The sequence below is a fragment of the Sesamum indicum genome, linkage group LG13 (assembly GCF_026168435.1).
Source record: "Sesamum indicum cultivar Baizhima isolate 11 linkage group LG13, ASM2616843v1, whole genome shotgun sequence".
NCBI lineage: Eukaryota > Viridiplantae > Streptophyta > Magnoliopsida > Lamiales > Pedaliaceae > Sesamum > Sesamum indicum.
In genome coordinates, this window is record NC_142669.1 from 5599904 (window position 1) to 5610424 (window position 10521).

Sequence of the window (10521 nt, forward strand, 5' to 3'; positions counted from 1 at the left end):
TTGTTCTATGGAAACCTGTATGATCCGATCGGTATAACTTGAACTCTTCAGCTCTAATAGTACAATATTTACTCCTCGAACTTGAGGATCTACAACAGCATCATGCATTGGCTACTGTGTCTTGATCTTGGAAAATGGTGATTGTGTTTTGATGCGGTCACTATGAGCCACGTATTAGTGCAGTCAAAACACGTATAGAGGCTAGTGAGTCAAAATATAGAATCTATAGTCTACAATGATATAATAGCGATCTTCTATATTTTCTAAGGTGTGTTCAACTTCGGAATGTCCGTGGCCATGGTTGACGATCAAATAGGAAAAAAGTTACCTATGTTTATCAAGGGAGAAGCATAATTGGATTTGATATATAGATGTTTAGTCCATGATGGGATTGGATATTCAAATTTCATGCCTTAGACTAAAATTAAAAAATGGCGAGTGAAGGATCCAACAAGTTAACCCTATATTCACATATTCACTAGTAGCATGAACTGTTGCTAGGCTAATGGACATGAATTAAATTAATGGGATTAATCATATCCAAGCCCAATCCATCCTGAGCTAAGAGCTAGTCCACCAACTGTAACTTGCACATTAGATTGAAGACTAAATATCGAATTTGGATATTGCCTTCAATGCTCAAGTATATGAGGAATATTATTCAAATTACCTATGTGACACATGAATGTGCCATTTAACATTTATTATATCCAACAACAATAGTGTTTTGTGACTATAGTTATCATTACCCACACTACACACTCCCAAAAAAAAGGCATTATTGGGATAGTTTTTTGGATACGGCTAACATTTCTCGCAATTTTCGTTCCAAGTTAGGACGACTCAGGATAAATTCGGACTGGAAAGTCTTGCTCTGGCACCTACTATCAATAATAGATTCATTCCAAATTCCGTCCAAAAATTTGACAAACAAAAGTAATCCTACAGAACCATCCCAAATGTTGTCCCAAAGTTTTGCTGAATAATAGTTTGGAACGAGGTGTATGACAACATGCATACTGTCCCAATTTGGCACGACATTTGGGGCAACTTGAAATTTGCTTTGATAACCAGAAAGAGGTCTATTTTTTTGACAAAATATTTTCCCGAATGTCGTTTCAAATAGACATCCCAAAATTGGTCCTAACCGGGTGCGGATTAAAATTTCAAAAATCAAAAAAACTTGAGACTGTTTCTTGAAGGGTGGTTGGGATGGTTGTTCCTCCGTCATTCCAAATTCCTTTCCAAACATGGCATCCCTTTTAATCTTTTAATAATAGTCCAATTTTTCAAATACGATACATTGATATCCGTAATATGAATTGGCTTGAAACTTCATGTAAAGTAATATAACGTCAATGTGATCATATCTAGCGATCAAACCTAAAATCGGATAATTCCACCGCATGATTTTGTGTAATGATTTTAAGTATGACTATTCATTTATCGTATTCATCCTTCATAAATATATGATATAATATATATATATATATATTACTTTTATTTATTACAATTCAGTTGTAACACTAATGTTAATATTTCATCATACACAATTAGGTGAGCTAGGTGTATTTTTTAAAATATATTTATTTGGAAGAGATATAGTTCTTCTTGTATTGCTAGATAGAACAAAGAACAAGAACAAAAAACAACTCCAAACTAACACTATTGATTAGTGCTGTTCGAGTGTTTTATGTTTTAAATTAAATCCAATTTAATATAGAAGAAAAAGGAGAACAGTTTTGGAGAGAAAAGAGAGCAAAAAATTCGTGGCTTAGGTTGTTGGTTATACATGATATGTTTGTAATTTTGTATGTTACATACAATTGAATTTAAAATTCAATAACTCAAGTTTGCCTCCAAGGCAACCTATGCACACACATGCATATGACCTTCGAACATGATGAAATAACCACTCCATTAACATGATGAAATAACCACTCCATTATCTTCATCATGGTGAGGAGTTTCAACTCCTCACCAGTAAAGTAAGTATTCATTAATGGAAAAAGTGTTTGTTGTATTTACTACTAACGTTGAACAAGGTTTCAACGTCACAATAAATTCCTACAGATAGAATGGATTGGAGTTGGGCTGGGCATAGGTTGAAGGATATGATACTAACTTATGAGGGTTGGTTTAAAATATTTTATGTCGATGACTTCGAGATAAGGCATTGAGAGTCGTATAGAAACTGGTACTAAGTATTGTAGTGTCGTGTTTCATCTGCAGGAGACATAAGTTGTCTATGCAATTTTAGTGGGTTAATTGGCTAGGTAGCGACTAATTTGTGAGAATCTTTATATGAACACCTTGTAGGCTTTGTCAGTAGGACTGCAAGTCTTATTTTCAATTGTACGAGATTACTCATCGGACCATAGGAATAATGACAATCGTGTGCATACAAAGACTATATATTGGATTTGAAAGAAGTGGTTATATCGTCAAATATGGTCATTATAAGTCTTGTCCAGTATAATTGGAGTATCTAGCAAGGATGGTGATTTGAAGAAACAATTTGTTCCTTGTTAGTATGTGACAGCGAGATCTCCAATGCACTATGAGACAGTTTGAACTCTGTAATCTATGGTCATAGCGCTAGATTGAATTGGAAGGAATTTCTTAAGCCGATCAATAGACTAAATACATTTTGAGTATGAAGGATGGATACCAAATCAAAGATGGGAACTGACGGCAATTCCATTCCCTAAACTAAGACTGGAAGATGATTGACAGTAGGACCATACCTTTGTGGAACTTGGAGACTAAACATTTATATCATTATTCACCCAGTCTCTTGTACCATGGATTATTTCTAGATGGCCACCCATGCTAACGGTCATTTCTGGTTATATGATAATAAAAAATAATTAATAAGATTAGATTTAATTAAATGGTGACCAGAAAGCCAATTGGATTGGCAGTTTTGGGGACCATTTAGCGATCCTTATGAACGTGCTATTATCTTGATGAATGTAGTAAGCATTCATTTGTGGCACCATGTATTTGTTGTGCTTACTATTTATGTTGAGCAGTGTTTTATTGTCACAACAAATTCCCACAGACCAATTGAATAACCCATTAAGTTGGGTTGCACATTGGATGACAGCTATGAAACCAAATTTTGAGGGTTGGTTTGAAACGTTCCGAGTCGAGGGCCTCGAGACAGGGCATCAAGAGTCCTATGGAGACATGCACTAAGTATTCCATTCATTGAATGAGTGCCATGTTTCATCGGCGACAGATAGAGATGTCTATGCAATTTTAATGGATGAGTTTACAAGGTTGTTAACTGATTGAACTGACTCCTGGGAATAGTCATATTAAAGCCTTAGAGGCTTGGTAGGTATGACTCGATTTTTCGACTCCGATAGTACAGGATTAGTCCTAAAACTTGAGGAATCATGACAGTCGCATGCGTATGATGGCTATATTTTTGGATCTGGCGAGAGATGACTGTGTCTTCGATGTGGTCATTACAAGTCTTGTCCACTGTAATCGAATTATGTCTTGAGGATGGTGCATTAAAAGATAGAATCCGCCCCTATCAGTATAGGATGGACATATCTCCTATGCGCTTTGAGATGGTTTAGACTCTATAAGTCTATAGGTATAGCGATTTGTCGAATTGGGAATGGTATCCTTTCTCGATCAATAGAGTAAACACATCTCAAGTACTCAACATAGTTGCCTAGTCCACGATGGAAATCAACGCCCAATTTCATGTCTTTGATTAAGGCCAGGAGATGGTCAATGGAAGGACCGTACCTGTACCGAACTCGAGAGCCTAAATATTCACGCCAACATTCACGTAGTCTCTAGTTCCATGGACCATTGCTAGATGGCCACCCGTGAAGACAAGCGTTCCTGATTAATGGTTAATTAAAAATAATTAATTAAATTAGATTTAATTAATTATTTGTGTTGGACATAATGCCCAAGTCTAGATTCGGGTGAACCTAAGAGTCACACACGAATCAACATGGAATTGGTGGAATTAATTTGAGAAGAAAATAAATAATTTAATTTAATTAAATTAATTCAAGGAGAATATATAAATGATAGTATCATTTATTTGATGGATGGCTCTAGAATAACCTAATTGGATCCATTAATTTTAGGCTTAACACCTTTAACTTAATTGAATTAATTTATTTAGTTTGGCTTAATTAATTAATTGGATCAATTAATTAGAGTTTGGGCTTAGATTTATTTGATTGTATTAAATGAATCTTTAGACTTAGTTGGGCTAAAATTAATTTAATTAATTATTGTCGAATACACTTTGGTTGGATTTAATTTAATTTGATTAAATCAAGTCCGGTCCATACTTGAAATCTAAGCCATATTTGAGGGAGGTTGGAGCAAGTTAAGAAGTAGTTGAAACTTCTCACCATGATGAAGATAATGGAGTGGTTACTTCTCTTAGTAATGGTCACCAGAAAGCCAATTGGATTAGCAGTTTTGGGAACCATTTAGCAATCTTTATGAATGTGATATTATGTTTATGAATGTAGTAAGCATTCATCTGTGGCACCATGTGCTTGTTGTGCTTACTATTTACATTAAACAGTGTTTTAGTCTGACAACAAATGCCTACAGACCCATTGAATAACCCATGCAGTTGGGGAGGCGCATTGGAGGATAGCTACGAAACCAACTTCTGAGGGTTGGTCTGAAACATTCTAGTGCGAGGATCTCAAACTGGGCATCGAGAGTCCTATAGAGACTTGAACAGAGTCTTGCATTAATTAGATGAGTGTTTTGTTTTTTTTTGGCAACAGACATGGGATGTCTATGCAATTTTAGTTGATTATTTGACAAGGTTGTTAATTAATTGAACTGAAGGGAATCCTCATATGGAAGCCTTGGATGCTTGGTCGGCATTACTTGAATTCCCGGCTCCGATAGTACAAGATTAGTCCTTGTACTTAAGGAATCATGGAAGTCGCATTCATATGATGGCTATATCTTGGATCTTGCGAGGGATGACTGTGTCTTCAATGTGGTCATTATACGCCGTTTCCAGTGTAGTTGAATTATGTATTGAGGACAGTGGATTTCAAGATAGAATCCATCCCATATCAGTATATAATGGATATATCTCCTATGTGCTTTTACATGGTTTAGACATTCTAAGTCGATGGCCATAGCGATTGGTCGAATAGGAAATGGTTTCTTTTGTCGATCAATAGAGTAAACGCATTTCAAGTATTTAGCATAGTTGTCTGGTCCAGGATAAGAATCGACGCTCAATTTTATGCCCTAGACTAAGACCTAGAGATGGTCAACGGAAGGATCGTTCCTCTCTGGAACTAGAGAGCCTAAACGTTCACGCCAACATTCACCTAGTCTCTAGTGTCATGGACCATTTCTAGATGACCACTCATAGTGACGGGCACTTCTAATTAATGGTTAATCTCGTACTATTGATAATAAGACTTGCAGTCCTACCGACCAAGCATACAAGGTGTTCATATAACGACACTACAATACTTAGTACCAGTCTCTATACGACTCTCGATGCCTTATCTCGAAGTCATCGAGATAAAATGTTTTAAACCAACCCTCATAAGTTAGTCTCATATCCTTCGACCTATGCCCAGCCCAACTCCAATGGTTAAACCATTCTATCTGTAGGAATTTATTGTGACGTTGAAACCTTGTTCAACGTTAGTAGTAAATACAACAAGCACTTTTTCCATTAATGAATACTTACTTTACTGATCATTATATTAGTTTGATGAATATTGAAGAACAATAACAAACCTAATTTGCTTTCTAGTCACTTATTCTGAAATTGGTGTGATATCACCATGTTTTTCCATATCCCTATGCTAGACTTCCACAACTTTTTATATGTGAAATTACTTATGTTGTATTTAGGCACTAATGTGGGTTGACTTTATGGATGTTTCTGTAATTATGTGACTGTCTATCCTGTTACCAGTTACGAATACATTTTTTATTAATTTGATGATAAGTACTTATGAACTTTTGTATATTACTCTAGTTAATGGGCAAGGTTGCTCCTGCCCTTTTCTTTATTTACTGTGAATGTTATTCTCTTTAGTACTTGATGTAACATAATCAAATTATTTGTATGTCATTTAGGATGAGGTCAACTAGGTAAATACTAGTTTTGATTGCTGCATACTAAATTATGCTTGAGATTGTTGTTGCTCTTATCCTTTTTTCTTTATGTAATTCAATATCTCAACTGTAGAAGCACTACTCAAACACGTGTTCATCCTCGGTGATACACACTTGCATCTAGGATTCTTCACCATGTTATGAACTTGCATAGGTTAGTAGCCATTAGTGATCAGTCGTGTCTACGAGACCTAAGTATGGATCGTCATGCTTTGATCTTTGTTTTATCTTTTGGAACATTTCGGTGGGGTGTCGAGGATTAAGCATGTAACCATCTAAAAACAAGTGGTCATATTCGTAACTGTTATTTCCCACCACAAAAATAATTGTGTGGTCAAACACGAGTTCATAAAATCTACCCGAACAATGACCAAGCATTTTCATGATGTGCTCAACAACATTTTAAAAATGCATACCGTTTTTTTGGAAATCCAGCTCCAATCATAGCAGATTTTCCCAACCCCAGCTGGAGATGGTCTAAGGTAACTTTTTGCTTGTTATAATAAATGATTAGTTCTAGCTTGATACATGAAGTTTCCAACCGTTGCATGCTTTTAAAAATGTAATATTATCATTTATGGGAATTGTTGTAGGGTTGTTTAGGTGCTCAGGATGGAACATTCATTGAAGTTAGAGTCCTTGAGGAGGTTATTTACGCACCTGGAACGGTCAAGTAGCCATCAATTTCCTTAAGGTTTGCAATCCAAACACGCAATTTATATATGTTCTCACCAGTTGGGAAAGTAGTGGAAATGATAGCCGTGTTTTACACAATGCGATCCACAAACCCAATGCTCTCTAAGTGCCTTTAGGTATGCTAGATGTACTAGTATAATACAGACACATTACATATTAATCCTGTAGTATAATGAACAATTAACGAAAACTTTTATTTTTTATTATTAATAAGTGACTTCATGCTTATCTAAATGTGTCTTCGTGTTATAACGGGAAACTACTATTTAAGTGATAACGGTTACACAAATGCTGAAGGCATTTTGAAACCATATAGTGGTTTTCACTACAACCTATGAAAATGGGATTCTGGTGCAGGGGGCCTCAAAACCGAGAAGAGCTCTTTAAATTGAAACAGTCATTGCCACCTAATGTCATAGAGAGAGCTTCAGGATTTCTAGAAATGCGATGGGGAATACTACTTAGCCAGTCATTTTAGCCTGGTAAAGTCCAAAAATAGGATAATCCTAGCATGTCGCCTTCTATATAACTTCTTACAAGATGAAATGCTTGATGATCCTTTAGAACTTGAGATGGGATGCAAGTGACGATGGTGAGGAAACTCATCTGAACTGCATGTGGACTATTGAGACCAGTACCGCTGGACTACTTGGTAGATGATCTGGCTAGCACTATGTATAATGAGTGGTTGAACCGGCAGTGGAAAGAAATAAATTAACTGTAAGTGTATTCACAATTACTAAGCTAGAGTTTTCCTGTGATGTCATATGTCTCTACTTTTGTATGTTATGCTATCCATAACGTAGTTTATATGTTTGTTCTTTGTTTTCAATTTTGGTTTTCTTTGTTTGTAACATAACATAAGGGCACACACACTATGACATGTTTTCTACACAATGACATGTTATGTGCATATATAGTGTAATAATATATTTTGGCCATACATGTGTGCTCGTGGTGTTATTCACATAGTAAGTATCCATATTTTGCTATTTAATTAGTTGTGGTAATAAGTGGGGCATATTTGTCAGGTGTGCACAGTAGTATGGATCCCATTTAACACCCACAAATCAACAATATACTATGAATATATGTTTGTTATCATTAATATATCACTGCAAAAAAAGGCATGACTTGGGCGGGTTTTAGAAAGTTATTTTTGTGTTTGGAATGGCTTTTAGGATACAAAACTTATTTGAAACGGATTTTAGAACGATTCAAAATCCATCCTGACAGACAACATTACAAAAATTTAGGAACAATTATGGAAAAATTGTTCTTATTTGGGACGAGAACTGTAACGGTCACTCAAAACCCTTACTAATTTTGAATTTGTCCAGATTATTTTTATTTTTTGAATTGGAATGGTTTGGGGTGGATGTTGCAACGGATGGATTAAATTTGTCAGGGAACTTTTGGAATGGACATTTTAGTACTCGTAGCTAAATTTTGGAACTGTTTTTATTTGTATAGGTGATAAATCTAGGAATGGATTTTGGAACTTCAAACTGTTACGGGTTTAGGAACGATTAGTCTTAATTAGGAACATGTTTGTAGAACTTTTTTAGTAATAGTATTAGGAACAATTTTCTTAGTTTGAAACACATATTAGAAATTGGGAAAGCAATGGTATTTGGAACGGGTTAGCTACTAATTAGGAATGCTTGCTTGAAATGGTTGTAGCAATTGTATTTGAAATGGTCCATCCAGTTTAGAAACACGTTTTAAGAACGATTTTAGAAACAGTATTTGGAATGGTTATGTATTTAAATTTGTAACATTACTGTATATTACTAAACCTATTCCTAATTTTTGAATTTTATAATTTATTAACATATTTAATAAATATATAATTAATTTAATTTAATGAATATTTAAAAAATAATGATAAAGCATCGTATTTACTTACCATCTTACTCTTGTGCATGCTAGCTGAGGAAGACCCCTCCTAGTACACAGTTGAGGACGCCGTGGGGTTCGCTACCCGATTCACCATATTCTTCGATGACTCCTACTGGAAGTCCTCACTGGCCCAATATGTCTGCATACACAGTTGCCCAATGCATGAGGCTATTGTAGACCTTCAAGTTTATGGACTAAATAATGTATTATTGGGGTTGAAGAGTTCAAGTCATACCAATCATGTCATGGGCTTTGATATGACAACTCGTTCCATGTTACCATCCATTAGTAATGTATAGATGCCACACGTCTATCGTTAATGAACCAAAACACCCATCATATGGATGCACTAATTAGTGCAAATCTCAGTAGAACCCTAGATGCCTAGTCACAGGGTTCTCGATTTCGAATGTTCAAGATCATTTCTCGAAAGTTGGTTTTATGGTCACTATCATCTGCGTGACCCAATTTTGTTGGTTTGATGGTTTGTGGGCTTGCTTCGTGATATCCATATAAAGCCATAAGTAAATACGCAGAAGAATGAGCAAATGAATTGCACTATATTCATTATATTATCACTATGCTAAACAAGATTGTCCTCTACCATAGATGACATGGGCTAATTTATTGATTTGTCGATCACATATTCCAAAATTGAGATAGTTTAAAAAAAAAATTCAGAAATAGATAGAGGACTTTTTGTTCTTTGAGAGATGAAACATCTCTCAATCCACTCAATGTCGTTGTTGCAAGCTTGATGCGCTCGAAACCTGTGAACAAGCCAAGTTTACAAAGCAACATTACATACAACATCATAGTAAAACGAAAATAAAATAACTATGCAGCTTGCTTTGAAAATAAATATTGCACAAATGTTCTATTTTCAAAGCTAGGATTTATGCACAGTTTTCGTGCACTGCAAATAGAGGTTGTTTGCGTAGCATAGAGGAAAAGCTATATTTTAATATATCTTAATTTCATTATCTTGGAACAATAATTCCAATCGCTTTATAGTAATTACTTTATTCATTAATTAGTTTTTTAAGCCTTGTTTCCATTAAAGTAATCAACCTTATGTTCATCTTCGTTATAATACTTGTAGATTTATTTAGTTTCAGATATGGATGATATAGAGTAGAACAAGTGTATAATTTCTACACTTTACTAAGTATAATCTGATAGGAAGTAATACTGTGCAAATACAATTATTAGTCACAGAAAATGAACAGTTAAAACAAGTGCGAAGAATCAGAAGAAAATATGCTCTTTATCGGATTATAAGCATATATTACTTTTAGGATAAGACAACTTTACGTGATTAATATTTTGTGCTTTCAGCCTTCAAACAACAAGATGCTCTAGGACCATTTTCTTTTTCGTCAATTAGATCATCCTTTCTTCGATTGTCCCCTATGCTATGAGTTTATATATCATTACATGCAAATTAAAAGAGTTAAAAGTTATTGAAACAAAGCAGTGAACATTAAAAGTGTCCTATATATATGATCCAAAATGAGTATAGTCTTATTTGTTTGACCATGGTAATGAGCTCTAGACCTTGCCTCCATATCTGCGTGAGGATTCCAATTGCTAAAAATTTTCGGATGCTCGATTAAATGATGCTAATACATGTTATCCAAATAACAAGCTAAAGAGACGTGATTAATTGAAGAATATATTGATAGGCGTGCATTGTTAGATAAAAGTGTGGATATTATAAATATTCAATAGACAAAATCATAGTTCTGCACATATTTCCAACTTTTTTAC